The following is a 27068-nucleotide window of genomic DNA, read 5'->3' on the forward strand; positions in this document are numbered from 1 at the left end:
CTCTTCTAGACTTTCCAAATGTTTTGGATCAAACTGATCAAATTCTTATAGTGAAACAAGTTATTAAATGAGGGTTGTGATACTCAAAAAACAAGTATTAATCGATTTAGAGACATCTCATTCATCATGTAAGTCTATGAGAAAAAGTCTTTATGGGCCAGAGGGCATCATGTGATGGTTAGATGTGGCAAATTCCCTGTCACAGCCACTATGTTCAATTTGCTTTAAAGCACACCGCAGTTCCTGGGGGCCTGGATACAGATATAACAATGCTGGTGCCATTCATTATTGTATTTTCAGGGTTTTAGTTTTCAGTAGGAAATCTTCACATTTGGGATGCGGCATTGAAAGCTTAACAGTCCTCTCATAATGTGCACCTCAAGACTGATATAAGTATCTTGTTCACATGGCAGGGCAGCAAAATAATGGTTTGAACTCTATTATGGTTTCAAAACTGCTGATCTCTACTTTTTACTGAAAGAGGGATTGGAAAAATAAAGCCACATTAAAGAACACCAACAAGGCTCAAGATAATACATAACCATTATGTGACCGCATGCTTATAGTTTCAGTCTGAGGTCCTATTCTGAAGGCTAAAGTGAATCTTTGTGTTGATGTGCTCTGTTCTGTTGTACTGATTTGAGTCCAGAAACACAAACTGCAAACTGATCTGAGACCTTTCGTTGTAAAGTCCTTCCATTCAATCTTAAAAACCACACACAACATTAACTTACATCTGTCATAATTCTCTGAAGGTGTAAAAGGGTGTATTGTACAATGAGACCAAGAGCAAATTTTGTTCCCTTTACAAAGAAAGGAAACACGGGGGTGGGGGCGGGGGGTGGGGAAAGTAAAGCCAATGTCTGAGAAAAAAAAAACACTAATCCTCCAACCCCCTGTTCCCAGTTTCCTCTGAGGCTGGGGCCTTCCAGGGCTCATTCAGCAACAACTATACAATGTTTTCCTTCCCTTTAACAGATTACATCAGCACACTAGCGTATATTCCCTTCAACTACAAAAAGTTGTAGTATCTTACAAAAGTGTCTTTAACTGCCACGGCAGTTAGGGGCCCTGGTCTTCATAGATCGGCATGATGGCAGAAACATAGGAGAGAACGCACACGTCATTGCAAAGAGCTAATAAAAGAGTTTTACATGCGTGTATTGCAGATGCATTGGAAATTCCCATCTGTGAAATGCCAAATTTACTAATCCAGCAGGACTACATACAAAGCTTGCAAACATTTCAATAAACACCTGAATGTGGGGTAATGAGGGATTAGTTGTGGCTTTACTAAAGAAACCCAAGGCAATGTAGGCTGTTTGAGTCTTAATAGCACAAAAGAAAAATGGTACAAAGAAAACATATTGTAATCCAAAAAGCCAATGGGAAATGGGGAATCTGGATTAGAGTGGATTGGAGTCTGGATTGGAGTCATGGGATCTCTAGAACTTTGCTTCATCAGTATAATTTAAGCTTGTTTGATGGGTTAAAGATTCAGATGTCACATGATAGATTCTTTAGGGGAGAAACTGGCTCAGTGGGTAGCCAAACGATAAGCAGATCAACCACTACTCGAAGGGATTATATCTAATTTCAGAGGGCAAAGGCTCGGAGACGGGAACTATAGTACAAACTGAGAATACAGGGTGAATGGCCAAAATTGGACCGGATGATATTATGTATATGAATATGAATTGTTGCTACTGTCCTCTGAGACATATCAGTGTCATAATATAAAGCACCAGCCTTTGACACAAAAGGCCAGCATAATAAAATAGGCAAATGTTTAAATACAATTTGTCTTGCTTACTGTAAAATAAAATGTGCAGAAATAAAATATTCCAAACATTTTAAATTAAGCTTTAATCTCTGATCTGTCTATTCAAGGATGAGGACCCCCACAGCAGCAGCTTTTCAATGTTATGCTTTTCATTTCTAATACGGATTCTGAAGTGCAAATGATGACCCACAAACTTAATATCAACGTCTAGCTAAAGCTTCAATCGGTGATCATTAATACATGAGGAATGATATCAGCATCCGTTTTGCACTGTGTGCACATAATAATTCACCATAACAACAAGCTGTTAAAGTGCTAGTGGATGACAATAACTGCCTTTCTTTTGGCCACATTTAGCAGTTTGGTGGGGAAACATTATGTCTTTGCCAAACACTCACTTTGGAGATCAAAGTCTCAGTTTTACAGATATTTCCCTTTTTTTGTTCTGCACGCTGTGTGGCCCTTGGTTAGAGGTTTAAAGGACATTACTGTTGGGAAACACACTTTACATAGTTGAAGTCTTTGGCCTGTAAATTCACTTAAGACCTTTTGGCTGACCATTCTTTGTTTCATATTTCATAGCCGTTTGAGGGAAACATGTATTTTTATTTTTGTTGAATATAGTAAGCTAGGATTATTCGTGAACTTTCCGGAAATTCTTTAATGGTGAAATTAATCTAATTTCTTGACACAGAACACCAGACCGGATTAATAAGGAATGCTGAAGTTAAAGAGCCGATGCCTCAGAGCTACTTAAACCTATTTCTAAGCAATATTTCATAATCACCTGAATGGTATACTTTCTTCAGCTGCTTTTATCATTCACGGTCCCTTAGATCACTGTCACGCCAGAGACAATGACTGGCCGGGTGGGGGGGGGGGGGGCTATAAGCTTTCCCAGACCCGGCCTCAGACGAGCACTATGTGTTTATGAGGTGCTTTTGAAAAGGGATGATGTCACACACCGGCTGTGAAAACATGTTGGGCGGCCATTCCATTGGTCCTAATGAGGATATTAGCAATGAACATGGACAGTGAGGAAATGTGCTGAAAGGGCGCGCCGGTTATCACTCTGTAGATGGGAGGGCTTCACGATGTGAACAAAATATGCAATAATGGTGTTGAATATGGTGATAATAATATTAATTGCAATAAATATAACAGATAGGAAGCGTGCCTTTCTGCTGCTTTCCGTGTATTGGTGAAATGCAACAAATTGCTTGTTGAATTACTGAAAAAAAACTGAAAATACTATTTAACTTAAATTATTTCCAACGTTCTTTTATTTGAACATATTGATCACTGAACTGAAGAGAAAAAAGGCCGGAATAAAAAAAAGAATGACATTTGAAAGTGCAGTTGTCTACTGTTACTCTCTTTCAACTAACTCAAAATATGGCTGAGTGTCTTTTGCAATATGTCGCAATCTTCCGTAATGTGTTTATTGGGCAAGTGTATATTGCGGTTACAACACAAAAAACAATTAATTGTGCAGCCATAATACATGTAATATTAGTGATGGATGCTGCGGACATATCTTATAGAAGATACTGTGCTTACTTTTGTGCAAAGCTACCTACTAACTTTAAACACATATTACTGCTTTGTCATATCGGTAATATCCGTCAAGGTATTACTGAAATCGATGAAGTGGCAATGAACTCAGCAAAGAAAAGAGAAAATATGTAAGCCATCCTCCCTTGTATGCATGGCGTAATAACTCATTAGGTGAATGTCGATCTTTAACTTCAGTCAAAGCACAAAACTGCAGTGATGGTGCCTTTCATAAATTTGTGGGTAACGTCCATGACAGAAAATCACGTTGACCCGAGATTCAGCAAGGCAAATAGACTAAGAAATATGTGGCCTGCATAACTCAGTTGACAGTACCATTTAATACTGATTCCAGATCAGGTTTACAAAGAGATGCAATACGATTAATATTTTATCATCCCTAAATAGGGAACCTGGTATTGTATATTTTGTATTTCTAATGTTCAAACAGCAGGTGGGGAAGCTGACCCTAATTCAGCCTTGAAAAGTGACTTCAACATGAAGTGTACAGTATCTTTCATATCTTATAAACAGTGCAAGATAGTCTATGCTGGATACATATCAGGCACACAGTAGGTACATGCATTTATTTAAAGGTCTTGTAAATCAGACAGCCTCAAGACGATTGTGTCAGGAATCACAGAGTTTACGTTTAAAAACAATATTTAGGTTTGCTTATTTAAATTCAGTGAGTAAGGCACATTAGCTGTGACAATTGTTTATCTTTGAGTGACTTTGACAAATCAATGAAAAGAAACAGTTTCCTATCCACTTTGATCTTGTAAATTCATGGCATGTAGGCTTAAGCTCTGCTCAAATCTGATTATTTTTATGAAGGGAAGCAGGAAGATAATCATTGCAGAACATATCTGGGATTTAACTCCTGTCCAAATCTTCAGTTACTTTTATACATGTGGTTCCAGCGAGAGGAAAATCTAGAGTTGGTGTTGGCTTTGTTATTTTACCTACTTACACTTAACTTGGTCTAAATTTAAAATTGATATTCATGCTTGTTCAAGTGGCAATATTTCTCTTCTGTTTGCTGTCTGAGCTGAATTAGTGACTTTTTTTCTTTTAAAGATTATTTTTGGGGAATTTTAGTCTTTTATTTGTATAGAACAGCTGAAGACATAAAAGGTGGGAGAGAAAGAGAGGGGGAAAGATATACAGGTTGGAGTCAAACATGGGTCCGTTGTGTTGAGGAGTAAACCTCTATATATGGGCACCCGCTCTACCAACTGAGTTGTCTGGGCGCCCGCTGAATGAGTGACTTAATTCGCATTTTCACTCTTGAGGTGGGAAAGGACTGTTAATATACCTAAATGCAGCAAACATAAGAGTGTGTGTGTGTGTGGACTGAGGGTTTAACCATGTGCCACTAAAAGTCCCACAAATGCAAAATAATGTTGTCTTTCCCCATCTGTGTTTTTGTTTTTCAGGAGTGTAACTAATGGTTAAAAATGTTTTTGGCTCATTTAAACATTTTCACCAAGACCCATTCACACTCATCAATTGCACTCCTGGGTCAGAGCTGTTTTTTAAGCAAACACTGTATCAATGCCTCTGTGTGGTCACCCAGCTACACAACTGCTTAGACAGGCGCACCAGATTACTAGGTAGCTATACTAGGGGTAGTAGCTATAGGTTTAAGTATATAACATAACCTAAAGCTATAATGCTACACTCCTCCAGATTGTTTTCAATATGTTTTCCGGTAGGAAATCAGTAAAATGATAAATGCCTTTCCTCTAACTGACATTTTCATGATGCACATTTTAAACAGCAGGTCATTGCTGGGCTGAACGTGCTGTTCCCGTTCCAAGTGTGGTGTGAGTTAAAAATGACCTCCTGGGGGAAAAAGCATATCCACTACTCCCAGCTTGACACAGAATGTATTCCTGTATTTTCACACCTTGTACAGAAAAACTAAATTGACAGGAAAAGGTTAGGCTGAGCGACGATGAGTTATTGTCTGGATTCTTGGAAAGCGAAGAACAGTTGAGCTCTTCAAGCAGTTTAGCATACGGCTAAAAGAAAGCCACCATGCATTGTTAGACCCATGAACTCAACCACCCAAAAAAAGATTCCTTTTAAAGGTTGAACCCATATAGGCTCTGATTACAGGATCTTTCCCAATTAGCCATTTAACATTTGCACAACTTATTAAGATCTGTGCAAATGATGATAAATATGACAAAATACTGCTGTGCTCTGGTGACTTTGTTAAAAAACCAGCAAGCATGACCCCGGAACCACGCACTTTGTGACCCTATGTTCTCATAAGAGTTTCCCCCACAACAAAACCCTTTACTCCGGGGGGATTAGGACCTTTACTATCACACATGCCTACTGGAGGGAGACCAAAGAAGGAATAGAGTTCCCCGCCAATCTAATCGAAAGGGAAATTAAAGACTGTTCCTGTTTTTTATGCTGACTTATTTTAAAGTCAGATAAAGAGGACAAAACAAATGGAATCAAGATGTTGGTTCTCCCACATATTGTAAGAATGTACCAGCCCCCCCACCCCCCACATATAATAAGAATGTTTCATACATGCTCAACACTACGCCTCCAACAAATGTCAAATTACACACACATGCGCGCGCGCACACACACCACACACACACACACACACACAACACACACACACACACACACACACTCTCACACACACACTTTATGAAACGCTCTTACACTCAAAGAACTAGAACTGTACTTGTATGGGCAAGCTGCCCAGGAAGCCTGGTTGTAGTGCTATTGGGCGAGTAGATCATTTGTCTTTGAGCTGTTGTTCAGCTTCCTTGAGAGAGAAGGCCAACTATAAGTAGCTTTGGACACACAAGTCCAAAATGAAGACTAAAGCCCCGTTAAATAACCTAAATTTACTCAAGAGGGATCTAATTCCTTTATTATTTTCCTTTTTGTTTTAATTGTACAGCTCAAGGCCTACAAAGCAGCACAGGCTTTGCTCCATCCCTTGCTGTTACTGTATTTTCTCCTTTTTCGTCTTAAAAAGAACAAATAGTGAAATAAAACATAGAATGTAAAATCAAAAATACATGAAATCAAGCTGTGACGGGATGTCCACTGAATGGACCTAACCACAAACGTGAAGTCAGTGTTCCAGATGCAGTCATAAAGCTCAGAGATTTCCAGATCTTTGCAAGCCAAGAAGAAATTTGAAACCACAAACGCTTGTGGGGGGAGAAGAATAACAAAAGGCCTTCGTAGAAAAGCATTGGGAAGAAAGAGGCAGTTGTCATGCGTTACCAAATTTCAGATAAGATTTAAAAACATCAAAGAGGAACTTAAAACGGAATATGCGTATGTTTTAGGAGGCTGGGTAAGAGTCTCGGCCACAGTGAATATTTTCTTTAGAGCCTCACTTATCTAAGCTTTATATTTATGAAGCCCAAGGGCTAGAAAGGTTCAATTTAAGTCAAGATTTCTCAGATTCCATGTTGGCTGCTCTGTATTCTTTGAGGTTTTAGCTTTTGCTAGTTTAGTTAATTTAATTTTTATTTATTTTTCTTATACAGTCAATGATCACAGAGCTTAGTACATATTATTAACGTTTGACATTTTTTAATTTAAATTTTAAACAAAAAAAAACCCAGATACAAGCAGTCAATATGAACTCACTTAAAAATGACTACAAAAACATAATCTAGGAACTTAGAAACTGTCATGCAGCTCAATTCTACCACTGACTGGATGGAGATGGTTGCGATCCTGCAATAATAATGCACATGTCAGTTCTTCTCAAATGACACTACTCAGATTTGCACCCACTGCTTGGTCCGGTCCCTGAGGACGTAACTGTACCCCTACTCTAAAATTAAGCTTTCTTTTCATAAAGTAGGTGTTCTGTTAGGCGATCTATTTGGTGGACAAGAGTCAGTCTGTTTTCTACCGGCTGCAGACTCAAAGCACATCTTCATCGACATGATGAGTGGACATGAAGATTATTTGAGACAAACTAGAAAACGATATCACATTACATTTAATTTAGTTGAATGAAAAAATGAACAAGAACAACATGTTTTCGTAACAAGAATAATATTTTGGTACATATGTTAAAAAACAAGAATAACATGTTTTTATACTTACATTAAAATGATTCACGTTGAGTATTACAGATGAAGATAAAATATAACTAACATGTTTTGTCTTCATAAAAACACTTTTTTTGCCACGATTGTTAAAGCTTTCAGGATGTGTAAGACTTCTTCTTCAACAAAAACACTGGTTAGTTGCCTAGGGAACAGGTATGCAGTGTTGTTATTCTAACGTCACAAACTGGTCTGCTCTGACTGATCCTGCTGAGATAATAGGAAGAAGTCTTTGATTTGAGGTAATTCCAGGTTAATAGTTTCCAGAGACAGCCATTCTGAGGAATGCAAACTAATCTGGTCCTGTTGGTTCTGCTGAAGCTCTCAGAAGACCCTGCAGGGTCGCCATCACCCCTGTAATACTGGCCCAGTCTTACATCCCTCTTCAATAGAAAGTTAAAGGAGGATGGAAGAGGGAGGGCCTCACATATCATCAAGTGACCCATAGCTGCTGTTCATATGTGCAATGCACATTGGACTGTACCATAATCCGCAGGTGTGACTTGCACACTGTAAAATGGAAATAAAGGTTAAATCACTGGAAAGCCTTTTTGGTGGAGAGTTTAAGAGATGAGTGTGAAATACAAGTTTAACAACTCAGCTACTGCTTGGCTAAGTCAAAACTATCTACTTTGACAAAAGGCTGTGCAATTAACCAAAAGTTAATTGTGATTATAATTTTGGCTCCCAATGATCGCAAAAAACAGAATAGTCTATTATTTAGCTCAGTACATTTTGCAAGCAAACTCTTATTTTCTCTTGAGTTCTAAATGAAAAAATGAAGTTTAAAGTTTAAATAATAATATAATAATAATAATTAAAGTATTTAGGCAAATTTTACTCTTGTGTTTTTTTCCTGATTTATTTAACTTTTCCACTGCTTTTTAAAGTTCAAATATTGCAACTTCTTTCCAGAAGTCAGTGAGTAACCATGTTAAATTATCATGATTTAAATATTGACCGTAATAATCGTCATTACATTTTTTTCCAATAATCGAGCAGCCCTACTTTGACCCTACATTGTAGCAATGCCATTTATTAAATTCTACTTCTGTTTTATGATCCTGAATTGAACTGCTGGCGTTCGATAGTTTGCCTCAACAAAGCAAAGGCAAGACAACATCTCAGCTGCCAGGGCCCTTCCAAAGTGGTCTAAGCCAACAAATGTAGAACGCCTGGCGTACTTTGTGAAATCCTTTTAGGGATACGGTTGATGGGGGGGACTTTGTCACAGAGCAGACAATGGCTTCAGTCTCTGCTCCAGGGTCATTTTCATTAATTAAGCAACGTGGCGCTCAAAAGTTAATCCAATCACACAGCAGTCTTTTCTCACGGTTCCAGGCCTGGCTTCTGGATGACTTTGGCGGACCTGCTGCATGACACCACAAGCGGCCCAACAATGGGCACTGCCAAACAGAGCAGGGAGAGAAGATGGGGATCTGGAAAGAGCGGAGGAGGCAACGGAAATGGCAAACCACCCATACATAAACCAACAAAGCCAAGGCTCGGTCACCTAAATTCACTGCAGTATGCCGAAATTGTATTTAATGCTTCATGGCAGTGGCTCTGGACAATGGATGAAAGAACAAATACCTCAGAGTCCTTTCAGGTATTCCTGTTTTCTCTGAAATAAGCACTTTATGTTGTGAGTCAATGGGCTCACAGTTACAGCGTTTCATGTTGAAAAGGACATCTTTCAAAGGTAAAATCAGTTTTATTGTAGCATTTTGACTTATCTCCTCCCCTCTGGTTCTGGAAGAGTCATCTGGGTAAGGCAATTTTTTGCCATCTTCTCCCTCAACACAGTGACTTCCTCTGCACGGAACAAATGCTCTGTGTATGGCCTTACTTAAAGCCCCGGTGAGCTGCAGAAGGGGCCCCAATTGGTCATCTGCTATGAAATTCACAACCAATTTAAAAACGTGCAATATTTCATCTTGTTTCTGAATTTAAGCACAAAGCTATATTGTCACTGATCACTGAGATTGAGAAGTAAAGTGTGTGGAGTTGGGTGGTATAGAAACTACATCTAAGTTACATTTAGAGCCCTGAGAATTCCAGATCCCTCCCTGATCCTTATTTTTAATTCAGCTATTTAAATCTAAATGCCAGAGTTTTTGTTTTAGATTCTTAAACACATACAAACCTAAGATTGTGCCTGGCATTAAGCTGCAAATTACAAATGAATAGCTCTTGTCAGGCATTTTGAATTTCAAAGCAGAGACAAAAAGTCCCCATGGTTATTGACTTACGGACTCAATTCACTTTGTCTGTCAACCTTTTAGTGGTTTATCTTTTGAAGCCCATGCTTCAATTCTCCGCTTGATGTTATGTGCCAATAGACCATACACACTGCTAACAGTTTGACATATTGCTTCAGACATAGAGCCACAGGCCTCCTTGTACTAATGGATTTAACATATCATACCCAGAGGAAAATACAAAAGTTGAACTGGAGAGAGCAGCAGAGATGGAAGAATGGGGGAGAGACTCTCTCAGTGTTGTATTCCTTTTTGTTCCTATTCGGAGCAACCTGATTTGATTCAGAATCCTGGAGCACAGCTTTGAGTAGCTTAGGGCATGTCTTTAAATTACGGGGTTGGAGGCTCTGCAGAGTAGACGAGCCTGTTGGCCATCCTCTTACCCCTGACCCTTGGCCTCACTCAACCTGTTTATTTGTGGCCAAGAACAGCATAAGTGTATCTAACTTATATTATTGCTATTTAAAAGACTATTTCAGGCCTTTGAATATTATAATTATGCTACAGCCAGAACTTAAACTTTCTTTTACTTATATGCAAAAAATCTTAGGCGTGCAGAAAACAAACAATCAAAAACAGCTGCCAGTAACATACTTCATACTGAAGTGTTATATTTTCATAACAAGTTTACTATAAAAGTAACAATGTTCAAATTTACATTCAAACTATGACCAATGAATTTTACATGTGCAAAAATGCTATCTATAGATCCATCCATTGTAAGAAATTTGGGTTTGGACGACAGTAGTAATGAAGGAATGCATTTGTTTTCAATCAGAGGAACAACTGCAGGATTAGACCCGGGGACAACGCAGGGCGATCTTCCATCTAACAGCCCTATTTGTACAACTGTCGGCTTCAGAATGGGGCAGCTGACAGACGACTTATGCGTGTTAATAGAATTTGTGCTAAAGCTGGCAACCCAAGTGTGCCACTCTCTCCTCGGCCTGGTCATGGATATTCCCACCTGGGCATTGTGCAATCTAGGGCTGGGACAGCTGCCAGAGAAACCACCTAGCCAATTCAAATCAGCCGGCCACTGGAGGTGTGCATTATTGCCCACAAAACTTTCTCATTTGCTGCTTAAAGAGGAGGAAAAAAATCTGCCATGGGAACTATTGGATTTCATAGCATGGCTGGTGTGGGTTTGGGTGAACTTCCACTTCACAACCAAACAAGTCCTCATTCATGCCAACTACTTAAATGACGTGCTTTAGTTTCATATGCTATAGATTCAATGCCTTGGCAAGGAATGTGGGACGTCCCTGATCTTTTGTTGAGAACAAATTAGTCAGCCTAATTTCCCTCTAGTGAAGCATTGCCTGTTGTCTCGTCCAAGAAAATGTTTAGTTTATTGGTATAAATGGACTCTTAATTTTTTCCAGAAAAGAAAGTCCGCTTCTACATCTGATGAGCTTAAACAAGCCTGAAAGCTAATTGAGCTCTGGGTCAGGGAGGGAAACTCTAATGGGGTGTAATATGAGAAACTGCACAAAGCACAACTGAAATCAATTACAAATGATACCACAGCAATTGTGCCATGAAGAAAAATAATATCTTACCCACAATAAATGCAGCACCCTTTAATCCAACTGTAGTCCTGTTGTCTGCCTGGTGCATCCTGCAGATAACGATAACAGTATGCAAACCTCACTCCAGCTCACTGTGTTCAAGGGGTGAAGAGACACTGATAGGCTTGCACAGAATGTATAATTATAAACTGGAAAATATGCATAGTTTAACTTGTTGCAGGGATACAGTAAATAAGATGGGGCAAGAAATGTATAATGCAGAGCAACAAGAGGAATGTGCAGAAGTTTAGATCGCAGCATCCCTTCATTTGGCCACTGGCACTCCAGGGCAATCTTGGACAAATATTGTTCTCCAGTCTAGCCAGATCTCAGCAGACTGCTGGACTAACTCAATGTGACACCTACTTCTAATTCAAAAAAGCAAGGGCCCTCCCTCAATACACAACTGTAAAGACCTCTCTCTTTCTCAGACAACACACACACAGTCTAAAAACAAGGAGAGCGAGCCCAGTGTTCACCAATTCACTGGGGACTCTGCAGGAACACAGAGGTGAGGGGGCTACAGACCTTCCCTTCTCCGTTACGTCTCAGAGGAGTCCGGCACTACTTCCATTTCACAAACAACCTAAGGACTGTTGCACAGGATGCGGGAAGTGGAGGAGCCATGACGAGGGAAGGCTGAGCCTGGCAAGCGACCAGGTTTATATATGAGCGAGTGACCTGGGACAAGAGGAAAATGGAGAAAAGCTCTAAGCAAGATGGGATAACTGAAAAAGGAGATGTCACATTGAATGCTGGTTGCTGGTTCAAGTCCCCGTACGGACCAAAAGTAGGGTGGTGGACTGGTAGCGGGAGAGGTGCCAGTTTACCTCCTAGGCACTGCCAGGTTGTCTTGAGCAAGGCACCGAACCCCCAACTTCTCAGGGCAGATTTTCATAGGCAGACCCCCCCCTAACATCTCCATTTAGTACCGAGCATGTGTGTGTAATCCAGGCCTGTGTGTATTAACAGGGTGAAAACATTGTAAAACATTGTAATTTCCCCTTGCGAGATTAATAACATATACATTATTATTATTATTATTATTATTATTACACACATACTTCTTTTCAGTTATACAGTGTTTGGTCTACTTACGAAAATAATAATTAATACAGATTTAAAATGTATTTTGCCATGAGTTATTTTTCAAAGTGCCTATAGTTCATGTCTCAAAGGCGATACAAGGGGGTTATGTGATATCCAATCAGCATGGAGCCATAACACACACATGCTTGTAGAGAAAGATGAGAAGCAGCTGCTTACTGCTGGCTACTTGCTGGGCTCACTTCACCCTGGTAAAACTACTCAGTTATGTAAATGAGAAAACAATGGTGACCAAAAGGGTCAACCACTTTCATCGGCTTAACGTTCTTGTCAACCTTTTCAAAGTTTTCTGTGCAAACATAGCCATATCTGGTGAAACAAATACAACAAACTGAAACAAGTCCCCTTAAAGCCATCGCCTAGTAGTAGGGATGTAAGATACGATAAGATAATACTTTATTCATCCCACAGCGGGGAAATTCCTTAATTACAGCAGCATTCTCAACAATAACAGCAAAAACAAACAAGTAAGCACACAAAAAAAAACAGCAAACAGTAGACCATGAGCAGAAGGTAGACTGAAGTAAAGTGGCGTCAAATAAAGGTTTTGTAAAGTAAAGTGCGGTTGCCATAGTACAAAAAACAATATTGCAGTGACTTTAAAATTAAATTGAATATGTAATTAAAGTTATAAAGCAAAAGTAGGTAACCATAATATAATATAAGTTATATTCACAGTAAGTAACCATAATATAAGTTATTTCATGTAGTAGTAGGGGAGGATCTTTCAAAGATTTTCAATGCCGATCCAAATCCCAATACCGTGACTTTGATACCGGCCAACATTGAACCACACATTTTTGTATTTTTTTTTCAGCTCCTACTACGTGAGCCCATCCCTGTGCGTAATGTAGACTTTCTTCTGCCTGCCCATGCAGCGTGTAAAGTTAATCAGTAGCATTATTAGATTTTGGTAGAAGCATGCTGCATGCTTATTGGCTCAGTGACGCTGATGAGATTTTTGTTTTATTAGGTATTGACATTGGGTATTGAAGCCTGAGTCATTTTTCAATACTTGATACTGGCAATTCGGTCGGTGCCTAAAAAGTATTGAATTGGGTGCCCAGCTCAACAACCTCCCAGAGATAACTCTTAGCCTTGATAGGAAGGAAAGGGGAGCTTTAGCTGGTTTAACTTGGTGTCTGTATTGATTTTCAATGTGAACAGACAATTATGTGAAAACTACAAATTAGGCCGAACCCCAGCATTTCCAGATGTATCTGCATTAGTACAAAGCAACAACAAAAACACAGCACAGACGGTGTTGTAGATAATCTGTAGCCCTTTCTTGACAATAATGAAATTCCAGTAAACTGAGGGTTTCAAGCTCTGGGACATGATGAAGATACAATCTCTAGCCGCCCATTTTCTAAACCTAATTATTCCTGACAACCTGATCTCACACAATTCTGTGAAATGAACACGGTCCCTCAACTTAAACTCTGTGGCAATTTCACAAAATCGCAAAAAATTCTGGGGTGGGCCCACGGAAGAATTCTGTGAAATAAACATGGCCCCTTAAGTTAAGGACAAGATTGTGGGGGGGCTTACGGCTCCGTAACACACGGGAAGAATGGTACGGATGGGCTTAGGAAAAGTAGAAAGCGACTTTAGGAAACATTACACGTAGGACACAATCCCTGGTCTCCTGGGTGAAAGTCCTGTGTTTGACCCATCCGCCCCCCCAACCAACCTCCTTACGCAGATTTTCGGGCTTTCATACTACTCGCTACCATAGCTGCTCCTAATGATATGTCATCTTCTTGTTGACTGGCAGGCAGGAATCCTGAATCTTGCCTTTAGTTTGTTGACATCCTCTGAACTCATGAAGACAATACAGTTCTTTAAAATTTAATATGACAATGCAGAAGACCAATCAGCATATAGGAAACTCTAAAATGAGTTTTGCGTCAGTGTAGTCTCACATTGTGGCTCTGTCCGAGGGCTACTTTAAACCTGAACCCCTTATTCTTCCACAGGAGACAATTAATAATGCGAGTCAGCTTGTGTTTCCAACAGCTGTGATTTGCATGATCGTCTCCCTCCCTCCCTCTCTGTTGCTTTCGTCTTCCCCCTTGTTGTCTCTCGCTCCTTCTCTCTCTCTATCCCTATATTATTCTTTTCAGTGTGTAACTTCATCTCATCTCAAGCAACTGAATGGTGCGAGATACTTTTTGTTCACTTTTGGTCTGACTCATTTCAACCGGCTTTATTGAGACACCTCTCATTTCCTTTTCCCTGTCAAGTAAGGGCAGACATCCTGCATCCCATAATCCCATGATGCAGCCCCTCATTGACCTTTATGCAGCTTTGACCGTGTGCCCGATGCTTGCAGCAGGAGTGAGGAGGCTGCATGCTCTTAGAATGCCTTTCAGCTGTTTAGACAGACAGTTAATATTATTTTTTATCCAAGGTCTTACGCCTTAAAGTTGAGCGGATATGATTTGGTTTATGTGTGGAAGGATAGCTGAAGGCTGTCCTGTCCTTCTTTGACCCGCTGTGCCGCCAATTTGAATGGAAAAGCATGAAACCATTTAGCCTGCATAGGTAAATATGGCTGCATTTCAAGTGATGACTTTAGAGTAATTCATAAAAAAAGGAAATACAATCTACTCTCTCTAAGGAATAGGCTACATATGGTGCGTATAATCTAGCAACAATCACGTATCTGCCCCATTTGCATTGGCGTTTATGCAATCTGCTGCTCATTTTCTACATCAGACCCAAACACATTCTGTCCATACAACATCTCATAAAACATGAAAGAGGAACCAATTAAAACCAATCTGTTACATTATGTTATTTTAAGAGTAATAAGCAGCCAACGAGTTTAAAAAGAGGTTTTGTTTAATGCTCCGTGTTCATCTCGGAATAAATAAAGGGGAATTTTGAATTGATTTCCTTATTTTCTTGCTCTTCCAAAAAGCAATTATGCACAAATGAAGTTTAAAAGTGTATTTTCCATTTTAAAAGAACATTATGCTTTTTTGCGTTTACACTCCCTTTCACATTTCACTGAGGCACATGACAGTGGCTGATGGATTGGGCTTTTGGTGGCTGAAACTGCTCAGGGGGAGATTGCTACCAGATGAAAAGGTCTTAGAGTGCAAACGGGGCGGTTTTGAATAAAGCTATAACTCCACACCCTCCCTGGTGTGTTATCACGGACCACAGTAAATAAAGAACACCAGTGTAATATGGACAGGAATCAAACTTAATAGGCTCCAAATGGTCCGATAATGAGAATTTTCAATGTAAAGCACTGAGTATTGGATAAAAGTCTTCTCCTTGTTGGCCTAAAGCAACACATTGAAGGTATTTTGAGGTAAACCATGTTCAATGAAAATTTTAAAATGACTAAGCTTTGCAAAAATGGTTTCTCAGAACTGTCGGTTGTTGGGTTGTGTGTAGCTGGATAAAAAAAAGCATTTTACATAACTTCACTTTTTTATTCTCACTAGGATCACCTGTGGTAGAAACATATTTGTGAAAAAAACACCACCGAACATATTTTGTCATGGCAAAAATAAGTACTTGGGGAAACAAGTGTGGTACTGGAATTTGTGCATTGAGTTGTTTTGACTCATCATCTTCATGGAATGGTTTGAATGAAAAAATGTAGTTTCTCTTTCATAAACAAAACATATAACCACATCTGAATAACTAATCTCATCTATTCAACCCTGTTCTAAAAGAGTGCTTCTGTATGTACTATGGTCATTTTGCAGTGGTTGGACAAAAGTCTGACAAGCCAATGCCCAGACACAATATACTGTGACCATCTGTATGAACGGTAAACACACTTGTGAGGAAAATCTCCAAGGTATAAACCTGCACCTTCAAAGACAGATCCTAACAGAATAATATGTATTTTATTTCACTGCTGACTGAGCAGGAGAGTCAATGGCATCAGACTTGAATCTTGCAGTTCTTTGGTAACAAAAGAAACACAAGACTTCCTGTTATAGAACAACCAGCAGTGTAACCATTCAGAAACTTCCAGGCCTCTGTGGCTTTGAAAAGTATAAGTTTTACATCTTGGCCATCTAATTATACTGCACATACTTGTCTCACAGGGGGAAGATGCAACCAGGAAAAGAAACAACAATAATAACAAAACTGTCTATTTGTTCATATTTTATTTACACTTCTTTGACTGAGAAGTGACAAATCCAAAGAAGCACAATAGTCATTATAAAACACAACTAATGCAGTCCAGATGTTCTTTTTTCTCGATTGAGGGAAATGTTTGCAATCTGCTTAATATGTAAAATCTCAAACAGTGAAAATATTTTTCCTCTGAATATCCTCCAGATGAGCGAGCTGTCAATTTCTCTTCCCTTCTTTTTCTGTCAATATTTCCCAGATGACAGTAGACAGATAGATCAGACCCAGTTGTTTTCATAAGAAGAACTGAGGCAATTTTACTCACAGTGACTGTCTGAGGCATAAACACAAATTACAAACGGGCATTTCCCGGCTTAGTCATTACATGACATCTTATAACAAACATGAAGTAGACTGAAAATCATACAGATATAGCTATCCTGGGATTTCTGGTATGGCACGGTGTTGACAAGCAGCAATATTTGATCTCTGTGGTAACTTCTGTAGACAAAAGCTTAAGTACACTCTTTAAGCTTTTTGCAAAGCCGCTGAATAAGTCAACTCTCCCTCTAGCTATCTCATGGAAGCAATGAAACAGAAAAAAAAAACGGAGCCAAAAAGGTCAGAACTTATGCAAAGCTTCCAAGACGACATTGTGCCAAGCAAAGCTAACACGGCTAACGCACAACATGCTCAGAAAAACGGGCAACAATAACAATGACAACCCCAGTGGAGATGTTATGAGGGCAATCAAAACATTGAAAAACCGTGAAATAGATGGAGTCTTGGCAGCTTTTAAAGAAGTCCGAGAACAAGGAGGCCAAGGAAAGGAATCTCCGGCGCGGAAGATGACAGCTGCAACCACACTGGAAAACACTGGATGAAAGAAAGTGATGGTAAACCTGTGGAATTTGGCTCCCAGGTCAGTGACCTCCTGCCAGCTCTATGTCTGCTCCGCTGGCCCCCAACGTGCTGTGATTGATGTGACATACACTGTTGCGTGCAGTCATACTGCCATGACAGTTCAAACATCAGGCTTCAGACTCAGTAGCAACCAGCTCCCACACTGAGTAACTATGCTAAACCAACAGAACCACCCCAACAGAAGAATCCTACAGGTCTGATGTGACACCTGGCTGGGAGCTGGTTGCTCTAAAGCGTAAGGGGTTACCCTGTCATCCAGAGAGGGGAGCAGCACTTTGTTGTCTGGCCCTTCCACAACCAGACAGAAATAAAGAGAGTCGGGCTGGCGCTGGGGCCTTGGCAGTCACAAAGACGTGTGGTGTGGCCCCTCCTTTTTACTGGGCTGGGATAAGCCAGGGAGTGTGGCGCCTCTGAGGTTAGTGGGCTGCCTCATCGAGACACCAGCTCCATCATGGGCCTATTTTTATTCCGTTTCCCCGCTTTCTTTTTCTTCTCCCATGCTCAGACCTCTCTTGCTCATTTTCAGGTCAACTCTCCACTTATTCCCTCTCTGACTCTCTCTTCACCCTTTACCCCTGTCCTCTTCTTCTATGGTGTGAGACATGTTTCAGCCTGTATGCATGAAAAAGGAAAATTACCCCCCCCCCCCCTTCTTTCTTTATTTCACGCAGACACTCGCCGTGATGGCAGAGCTCCCTGTCACCGGTTTGGCAGTATCCACGCAATCTAATATATTTCAAATGCTTAAAAAGGTCCCATGGCATGAAAACTTTCACTTTAAGGTTTTTAACATTAATAAGAGTTTCCCCCAGCCTGCCTATGCCCCCCCCCCCCCCCCCCCCCCCCCCCCCCCCAGTGGCTAGAAATGGTTACAGGTGTAAACCAAGCCCTGGTATCCTTCTCTGTCTTTGAGAAAATGAAAGCTCAGATGGGCCGATCTGGAATGTTGCTCCTTAGAGGTCATAAGGGAAAGGTTACCTACCCTTTCTCTGCTTTGCCCACCCAGAGAACATCATGGCTTTTAAACAAGCAAAGTGGCAGTTGTTCAAGGCCACAGCCCCACCCTCCACCTTGCCCCCCTCTCCTCCTTAAAAGCTACAGACTCAGAAATGGCACATACTAAGGAAAGCTCATGGTGGGACTGGCTCTAGCGGCTGGAATTCTGGACCAAGGCTGAATTTTGGGAAAGAGACTTCAGATACAGTACTAGGGGACCACTAAGGTCTATATAAAAGAGACTTCAGATAAGGTATTAAGGGGCCACTATAAAAGAGACACGTCATGGGACCTTTAACCCTTAAGCACGAAAGCTATTTATATGTATCAACAACAGAGCCACTGTAAACCCCAAAAAACTGTCCAGCTTCTCATGTTTGTCTCCTTCTAAATCTGATTAATTCTCAACATGTAAGTAACCTCATCCACAGAGTCACACTTAGAAGCATAATTAACATGCAGGTTGCTATCTTCCTCACACTGGGCCAAGAGTAAACAAGGAAAGAAAGCCCTGAGAGATTGAACAGTCTTTGCAGTTATTTTAACGCCTTAAATGTCAGGATTGTACATTTGAAGGAAAGGACCACTGTTTTTTACCAAATAATCCAACATGTTGAAGCAATTCACATTCTGTGTGGTTATGCTGGCGAGCCAGCAGGGGGTCCTCAGCTTTTAGGAAAACAGTTTACCATCATAAAGCAGCTGTCCCTTGTCAACAGTCCCAACGGACAGTGCCGTGTTTGTACCATAAGCCATTATATACAAGCACATTGTGGCAACTCCTCCTGCATTTTCTAACAGCCTGGCAACAGCAAGCTCCCAGAGTGAAAAGGGTATAGATTGGTCTCCTAAAGAGACCCTCGGTTCACATTAACACTCTGGGTTAAAGGAAACATTGCAACAAGGAAACTGATTTACTTGTAAATAAAATCCTAATTAAGACAGGTTACCAGAACTCTAAAATCGAACAAACAGTAACTACAGTATGTTTTGTAAATAGTAGAAGGGTGAGAAATTGGGGCATGACCATACTTATCAAGGTCCCAAACACTACTAAGGCTCTTCAACTGTTTACATTTTATTCAGCCCTGGAGGAAAGGTTACTTATATAAAAGGCGAAGGCAGATTCGGAAGGTCCTTGGCAAGAGATAAAGGAATTATTTGATTTATTTAGAACCAATCTGCTTTCCTCTCAGCATCACCCATCACTCTGCTAACAACCGTAGCTAAATGAGCTCTGTATCTCAAAAAGAAGTTTCACACCAAGTATTCTATGAGCTGTCCTGGCTGAGTTGAATTCATTTGAATAATTTACTTTGAAGAATAGCATGAATATGGGGAAATCATTGATCCATCAATCTAGTCTGACACTCAGCTTTAGAAAAAAACACTGTTTCCCCTCTGTTCTTTGTTTTTCAACATCTAATGAGCCAAGAAAAAAAACAGTTATATAAAAAAGTCTTCTTTGGTGAGCCTGGAAAGGATTTGAAAAAAATGTAAAACTGAATTATTTTGGTGTTGTATGAGCAAGCAATTTCCTCTCTCTCATCCACAGAGCACACCACTGCCATGGTGTTCATTTCCAGTAGCTTCCTTCAGTGCCCACATCTGAAGTATCCTGGCTTAAGCAGGGATTGGAAACTGGCCGGCTGTCCAGCATGAACACAGCTATGTGAGCATATCATGCCACTCTTTCCAGTAAGAGCACTTGTGACGTCACATCGTTAATCCCTTTCACCATACCACCCAAGCCTCGGGGAGACCCCACCAAATTCTGCACCCCTTTGAGCAGAGGAGTGAGTACTGCTGGGATCGAATTAATGAGGCTTATTAAATACAGTAATCCAGTAATGAACTTCACAGAAGGCAAAGCATTAAGAACTGCACCGGCAAAGGAGAGGTCATATCTCTCCAGGAGAGAAGGGAGGCAATGTTCCCAAGGACAGGTGGACTTCTTGACAAAAGATGAAGCCATGTAAAAAAAAAAAAAAAAAAGCTTCAATGTGTTTCTAAATCCAGGCCTCTATTGGTTTCCATACATTTCTGTGTAAGGCAAAGCAGCTTTGTTCGTACAGCACATTTCAGCAACAAGGCAATTCAAAATGCTTTACATAAAACATAAAAGAGTAGTTAAAAATGATTAAAAAATTAAAAAACAGATACAATACAATAAAAGTTACAGATCAGTATAAGAAAATAAACGTTAAAGAACAGTAAAATACCTAAATATAAAGAAACAGACAAGATTGTATAATGAAACTTCAGTTTAACAAAATAACAATTATTTAAAGAAAGGCAACATCAAAAAGAAAGGTCTTCAGCCTTGATTTAAAGGTCCCATGACATCTTCGGATGCTTTTATATAGACCTGAGTGGTCCCCTAGTACTGTATCTGAAGTCTCTTTTATATAGACCTGAGTGGTCCCCTATACTGTATCTGAAGTCTCTTTTATATAGACCTTAGTGGTCCCTAATACTGTATCTGAAGTCTCTTTATATAGACCTTAGTGGTTCCTAATACTGTATCTGAAGTCTCTTTTATATAGACCTTAGTGGTCCCCTAATACTGTATCTGAAGTCTCTTTATATAGACCTTAGTGGTCCCTAATACTGTATCTGAAGTCTCTTTATATAGACCTGAGTGGTCCCCTAGTACTGTATCTGAAGTCTCTTTTATATAGACCTGAGTGGTCCCCTAGTACTGTATCTGAAGTCTCTTTTATATAGACCTTAGTGGTCCCTAATACTGTATCTGAAGACTCTTTTATATAGACCTTAGTGGTCCCCTAATACTGTATCTGAAGTCTCTTTTATATAGACCTTAGAGGTCCCTAATACTGTATCTGAAGTCTTTTATATAGACCTTAGTGGTCCCTAATACTGTATCTGAAGACTCTTTTATATAGACCTTAGTGGTCCCCTAAAACTGTACTAAGGTCTATATAAAAGAGACTTCAGATCCAGTGTTAGGGGACAACTAAGGTCTATATAAAACAATCTAAAGAGCACCGTGTCATGGAACCTTTAAAAGGGAATAGACTGACCCACTTCAATATGGTTTATAATAAGTGTGCCAAGTATTCAAAAAAGGATGATTTCAACAAAGCACTAGTGCTCCAAATAGTAGCGCTGTTCTTACACATGAGAGGAGGCTCTCTAGAAACTAACAAATAACCTAAGTGGTTAAAATGGTCCACAAAGGCAAGGTCCAACCTTTAACTACAGCTACACAAAATATCCACTGGGATATTAAAGCTATAGCATGTAGTTTCTGTCACCACCATGAGAAATTCTAACTAATGACAACAACACTGTCGGCGTGTCCACATGATACAAGCCTTACATTATCGTGCACCGTCCCCACCCCCTCCTCCATGCAGTTGATAGTAGCCAAGGAGGACAAGGAGGATTAAAACATGATGGAGAAGAGGTCATTATCTTCGCTGGAGTTTCTGCGCGGGGGAAGTCGCCGGACGCCACAGAGTTGTGTGGAGCTGATAGTCTTAATTAGCTTTGCAGCAACTCATTTGGTGATGGCTTGAATGTAATGGACATTTATTAAAATTAAAAAAGTCACGTACTAAAGCTTTAAACATTACATGTTGTAAGTACTTCTTTCTTCATACAACTTTTTCTTTTAATGATGGCCTGTGACCTAAAAGAGATCATTCTTCAGGAAGAGCCCGAGCCAAAGCAGGATGCAACAATGCAAAATCCTGCAGGAGTCCCCACAACGGATCAAGTCTCCTACAAGTTCAAAAAAAAAACTGACTGCTGAGCGCCTTCGTCCCAACTCTGTCCCAGCTCTGGTGATCCCCAGCCCTCTGGAGCAGATACGCAGAGCTTCTATTTTTGTCGGACCCTGGAGAGGTCTGCAGGGATTCAGCACACGGCAGATAGTGCGGGACAGGAAGTCGAGCACAGAAACAAAATAAAACATCTGGTTAGTTTTCTAAATAAAAGAGCGTGCTCACGGCGGATCATACCTCCCTGCACTACACCTTGAAAACAGTTGTTTCCCATCTACTCCGCTGGATGGACAACTGTTGTTGTTTTTGTGATTCTATTCTACGGTCCCTGACAAAAGTCTTGTTGCTTATCTATTTTGTAGAAACACCTGCTATTAACCTGAATTTTAATTAATCAATTGGTGTAAGAAATAGCTCATATGAAAAGCTAAAACCCTCCCAAATGATGTTCAATGCACTGAAATAAATTAGTTTCACTAAAAAAAGATTTATTATTTAAACAAGACAGAAAGGTCAAATTTTGGCAAGACAAAAGTTTTGTCGCCTATACAGAAATTGAACAAATTTACTACAAATACTCAAATATGTCAGCAAATTAAATAGTGGTGCTGTGAGATTCAAATTTAAAATCTTGTATGACTTCCATGAGCTTGAAGGACTGCATCCATGCGGTTTGGCAAGGATTCATACAATGTATGATGAAGTCATCAGGAATAGCTAGGAAAGCAGTCCTGCTGCCTCCCAGAGTTCATCAATATTCTTTGGTTTGGTCTTCCATGCTTCCTCTTTATCCTACCCCACATATGCTCCATGATGTTCATGTCTGGTGACTGGGCCGGCCAATCCTGGACCATCTGGATCTTCTTCCCCTTGAGGAACTTTGAAGTGGAGATGGAAGTATGCGATGGAGCACCATCCTGCTGGAGAATTTGGCCTCTTTTATGGTTGGGAATCTAAGAGGTAGCTAAGATGTCTTGGTATTTGAGACTATTGATGTTGCCTTCCACCCTGCAGATCTCTCGCACACCCCCATACTGGATGTTACCCCAGACCAGGATTTTTCCGCCACCAAACTTCACTGTTTTCTGGGTGAATCTTGGATCCATGCGGGCTCCAGTAGGTCTCCTGCAATATTTGCGGCAACTGTGGTGTAATTCAACAGAAGATTCATCTGAAAAATCCACTTTCTTCCACTTCTCCAGTGTCCATCCTTTTAGCAGGCTGTGGGCCTTGGCAAATGCCACACAGTTTTTCCAATTGTCTTTTGTTTAGTGCTGGCTTCTGGGCACTGATTCGACCATGGAGGCCATTTCAAGACAGAATCCGACAAACCGTTCTGGTTGACACAGGGACTTCAGGGGACCAGGTCTTGTGGAGTTCTGCTGCAGTGGAAAATGGGCTGGCCTTGGATTTTTGAGCCAACAAACAGTCCTCTCGAGCAGTTGTCTTGCGGGGTCTGCCTGACCTGGGCTTGTCAAAAACATCTCCAGTGTCTTCAAATGTTTTTTTAATCCCCTGTACTTGACGCTGAGACACATTGAAGGTGTCTGCCACATCAGCAGTGGATCTGGTCTTCAGCCTCTTGATAATCCAACCTTTAGTCTCAGGGTGAATCTTAGGCATGTTTGCAGAGGTCTAGTTGCAGTTGATGTGAAGGTCTAGTGTACTGGGCTTGTTTTTATACACACCTGAGACCTAATGGATCCATTATTAGTCCCAGGTGAAGCTCATATGACAAGGAGACAACACTTATGGCTTTGCAAAAATTGACTCAATGGGCTTTACCAAGCTGTGAATATTAGAATACTTTTTGACAGTTTCGTTTTGCACTGAAACATTATTACAAAAGCTGTTGGGATTAAAATGAGCCATTTCTTGTAAATAAATCTTGATTAGAAATCTATTTCAGCAGCACTTCAGGTCAATTTGTACACAAGCGACAAGACTTTTGTCAGGGACTGTATGTGATCTTGCGAGATTTCCTGGGTCCTTGTGACTTCAGCTGTCAGTCATGGCTGCAGCTGTTCTGCAACAAATCCAGACCTGGTGGGTGCTGACGGATGGCAGAGCCCGGAGCAGACATGCAGCGGAGCCCATCTGCAGCCGTTACGCACACGGCGGAAATTGGAGGTGAGTGAGTTGTTGCACTGGGTGATGAAGATTGTGTGCACTCGTTCCCACTTAGCCCATGTAACCCTACTGGCCACTAGGAGACATGGCAACATCTACACACAGCACCCTAAATTTGGACTTTAGTTGTCCCCTCTCATTTGAAGTGTGTAGGCGGTCTTTTACTTTCCTTCAGTAAGCTTCCATCTTCAAGTACTTGTCCTGTCGTTTACTATCAGGAGCAGTCTAATTTTTATGATTTCATCTCAATCATAAGCACACACACACTGAAGATTCAGGTCAATTAAGTCATGGATTGCTTTCAGATTCCACCAGTCTCTAGGTATGATCTGCTGTGATTGAAACATTGTCTCTTGTATGTCCAGGCCAAAGATTTTTTAGCTTGTGTGCTTTGGCCTCATCTCGATGCGCTCCTTCTCCTACTGCACAAACACAGAAGAAATCCTGCAGCTTAGTTCCATCTTCCCAGACTGGGAAAAGAACCCACTGGCACGCAAACCGCTGCACAATTCATTTCTATTATCCCCTTACAAAACACAATCATTCTTTATATTTTACTCATTTTTAAATGCATCACACAGATAGGATTTATTTATTTATTTATGTAGGTGCTTCAAGAGGGGGAAAATCTTACAGCTGCTGGGAAACGTTGCTCGCGTCTTTATCTAAATAACCTAGCAATGCAAATCATTATTTCTTACCTCATAACTTTAATTCATGAGTGTGACATCAGTAAAGACCCTAAATATTTCCTGGATGTGTTTGCAGTTTGCAACATCAATGGAGATTTGTGCTTTTAGAATTGAAAGTAGGTTTTTATAATTGATAATAGGTTCTAATGTATCACTTTCTGTTATGCAGTAAAGATTTCCAAACCAGAATCAACACCAGAATTTAATTTTAGGGTGGCACTACAGGTTCTCCACTAGTATGAAACAACGCTTGTAATTAGACTAGCAAGACATATTTTAATTAAGTAATTATTTCAACAAAATGTAGATTTCAGGCAAAGACATCCTCTTTGCTCTGGCTACATCTACACTGGTACAAAATCTAAAGTCTTTTGCTACATTTACGCCTTGCATTCACACCCCTTCCGAGTCCCTAAAACGGAGACATTTGGAAACACTGCTTCCCCCGTTTGGGGTTGCTTTGTAGTAGTGGAAACGTTGATGCATGTCAGTCAGTCGTATCAGTTTGGTAGGCATTTCATATCTTTCATAACCCTAACCCAGTTCCACCTCAAAGTCGGTCCAAGAAAATAAATCCCTGGTCTTACTTTTCGTTTTCCATTTTCTGTATTCTAACTTATAAATCCAGGATTTTAACCCCAGAGTTACATCAGACCATCAACTTTCTGTTTACACCCACATGCACACACCTAGTGTATGAGAATGGTCATGTGGCATGCGTTCTGTTACTGGACATAAAAGTCTTGTGTGGATGGAGATGGTTTTTGTCTCAAAACGCCACTTAAAAATAAAAAAGGTAGTAGAGGAGATGTAGCCTTAGGCTAGACAGACTCCCATCAGTTCATTGAAGCTTTCTTTAAGTGTTTACATTGTTGTCCAAAGCCCACAAAGGCTTTGTCCAGTCCAAGATAACAGTTTTGCGTTGGTTTCTTTACATGGCTAAACTGTGAGGGATAAAGGCTGAATGCTAGCAACAGTCTGGCAGCTCCAGCCAACAGGGGGATGGAAGTGTGGGATAAGTCTGTTTCTGAAGGAAAGTGTTTTTTTAGACTGATAGCTTTTCCCTCCCAAGTGGAAAAAGAAAGGCAAATTAAATCTAATCATGCTGGCACTTCATTAGGATGCCCCCAATCTGTTACCAGAACCCAGGAGAGCTGAGAGGTACAGGGTGAAGGGAAGTCCTTGCAGCAAAACAAAAAGCGCTTGGACAAAGATGTCTGAGCAGAGCTGTTTGGGAGAAGGCTTTGTGAACTCTCCCCCATGTCAGTTCTTCAAGACAGACGCAGAGGCCCCGCCACTGTCAACATGCGAGAGTTGGGGAGGGGGGATTGTGCAGGGCAAACATGTTGAATAAACACATTCAGTCCTCTGCTACCCCCTAATTCCCCCTCTGAATAAAAACCTCAGTTGATATACAATATAGATTCATCTGATAGCTGAGTTTATAGTCTGTGTTTATACTCCAGGATAAACGTACCTTCTCTAGCCAAGAGCTCATGATATTTCTATCTCCAAACAAACATCCTAAGACCCTGCTACATGTTCTCCAGACCTCTAAAATGTGTTGATAACGCTGTGCGATAACTGAGACAGCGGGACTGTCCAAAAAGAAACAGTGATGAACTCTGGGGAAAAAAGGACAGCTTAACTCTTTACAGTCCAGTTTCTTGAAAAAGCACCTGTGTTTGTACCAGCTGCAGAGTAGCTGGGTTTTCAAGGTTTCATGAGTTCACCTCTTCACCATTCATTTAGGGACTGTCCTTGCGTGTAAATACTCCACCACAATTAAGATGGAAAAACAGCCACTTCGGTTGATGATTGGCCCGTGAAAAGGATGGGTTTTCCTGTTTATGCCTCCCTCGTTTACCCAATATCGCCATGGTAACAAACCACCACTTGAGTTTCATGTACACGCCACTTTCGCACACACACTGCATGAGGTAAATCACCTCCTTTTCCCTTTCTGCTTTCTTTCTCAATCTTCCTAATTCTCTATTTCTTTCAAATATTTTCCATTATCTTTTCAAAACAAGTCAGAGAACCGTCGTCTTCTCTGCTCAGTTTTCCATTCAGTATCTTCAT

At 40.5% G+C, this 27068-nt stretch overlaps 1 protein-coding gene and 1 long non-coding RNA gene across 2 annotated transcripts in view; both read right to left on the reverse strand.

Annotated features, from left to right (window-relative positions):
- Positions 1 to 27068, reverse strand: part of LOC116683126 (protocadherin-16-like) — a 113777-nt gene that overhangs the window by 63805 nt on the left and 22904 nt on the right.
- LOC116683141 (uncharacterized) overlaps positions 9971 to 27068 on the reverse strand; it is an 18487-nt gene continuing 1389 nt past the window's right edge. The window contains exon 3 of the long non-coding RNA XR_004330530.1: positions 9971 to 9982. This is a non-coding gene — a long non-coding RNA (uncharacterized LOC116683141). The remainder of the gene's footprint in view (positions 9983 to 27068) is intronic.

Source organism: Etheostoma spectabile, chromosome 3 (genome assembly GCF_008692095.1).
Source record: "Etheostoma spectabile isolate EspeVRDwgs_2016 chromosome 3, UIUC_Espe_1.0, whole genome shotgun sequence".
Lineage (NCBI taxonomy): Eukaryota > Metazoa > Chordata > Actinopteri > Perciformes > Percidae > Etheostoma > Etheostoma spectabile.